This window comes from Buceros rhinoceros, unplaced genomic scaffold, assembly GCF_000710305.1.
Source record: "Buceros rhinoceros silvestris isolate BGI_N320 unplaced genomic scaffold, ASM71030v1 scaffold29679, whole genome shotgun sequence".
NCBI lineage: Eukaryota > Metazoa > Chordata > Aves > Bucerotiformes > Bucerotidae > Buceros > Buceros rhinoceros.
Genome location: NW_010430295.1, coordinates 13,653 through 15,224, shown reverse-complemented (window position 1 = coordinate 15,224; position 1,572 = coordinate 13,653).

The following is a 1,572-nucleotide window of genomic DNA, read 5'->3' as shown; positions in this document are numbered from 1 at the left end:
AGCCCGCCTCGGCGGGGGGGAGCTCGCCTCCGAGCTCTGCAGCACCGGGGCCGGGAGGAGGGAGCGGTTCTCCGCGCTCAGTAATTCCCTGCCCTAGAAATTAATCCCGGGCCTCGTCTCTGCTGCAAATTGCAGAAGCTTAAATAGTCTCTGAACGTTTAAAGTGGTGTAAACCCTTGTGCATTTCCCAAATTAATCCTAGCCAGCTTGGAAATGAATCTCTCTTCTTCATTTTTTTTTTTTCCTTTTTAAGGCAATAAAGAATGTTCTAGTTTGTTTAAGCCAGGGGGAAGAGGTGGGGTGGGAGCGGGGATTACCTGCAGCAGCAGCACCCAGGTCACTTTGGCTTTGAGGTGACGGCGTGGGCAAACGTCCCCACAACCCCCCGTCTTCCCTGGGAGAAGGGAAAAACCCGAAAATGGGGCATTTGTCAGTCGTGGGGTGGGACCAGACAGGAGGACTGGCAGATCCTGGCCTGGGAGCGCTGGGACGAGGGACACTGTCGCCCTCCTCGTGCCGCCTTCAGCCCTTGGGGCCGGGCGTCCTGGCACATCCTTGGACGGGGGGCTGTGGCTTTTTGCAGGCGACCTGCTCTGCAACTAATTAACCTTATTACGAGAAGGGCCTTAATGAGAAATAGTTTGCTGCACCGTAAGGATCGGCCCCCTGGAGCGGAGTCACTGGCTGATGGGTGCGAGAGAGCAGCTCTGCTCCATGGGCAGGGCCTCGGTGGGCTGTGTCCCACTGCTGCGCCAGCCCTTGGGGCAGCATTTTAAATTAATTTTGGTTTAATTGAGGCCCCATAACCTCACGCTTTGGTGGCCTCGTGCTTGGGGACAGCATGTTGCTATCCAGGACAAGCGCCACCCATTGCCTGCGCTCCCAGGGCTGTTCCCACATGGCCAGAGGGATGGGGACACCGGGAAGGGCTGTGCCAGGTATTAGCTCCTCATTGCTGGCATCCATAGAGCCTCTCTGGGGGTGGGATTCAGCGACACGATCACGGGGCTCCTGAAGGATATGCCCATGGAAGGTCCCACGTCGTGCCTGGGCTCCCCAGGCACCTTGGACGGTGCCAGCACCCAGTTTTCCAGCCCTAGTCTAAAGTCTCCAGTGTGATAAATCCACCCCCTGCTGCTCCAACGAGAAACCGTAGAGCCAAGTTCGCCTTGGCTGACGCAGTGCTGAGCAGCGAAACCTTGGACGGTGCCAGCACCCAGTTTTCCAGCCCTAGTCTAAAGTCTCCAGTGTGATAAATCCACCCCCTGCTGCTCCAACGAGAAACCGTAGAGCCAAGTTCGCCTTGGCTGACTCAGTGCTGAGCAGCGAAAAGACCCGCGAGTGATCAGCCTGGCGTGGGGGTGAGGGTGAACGAGCCCTCGTGGAGCAGGGCAGGGCCACATGTGGGGTGTCCCAGTGTTCATGTGGGTGCTGAGCCCAGAGGAAGGGGTTCAGGTAGGTGCTTGCTGAGCGGGAAACGAAGAGCGAGGCTTCGTTTAGCTGCCTGCATGGCTCGTGGGAGGACGGTGACAAAGCACAGAGACTCTTCTGCTGGGGCTCCGCGTTGCCACA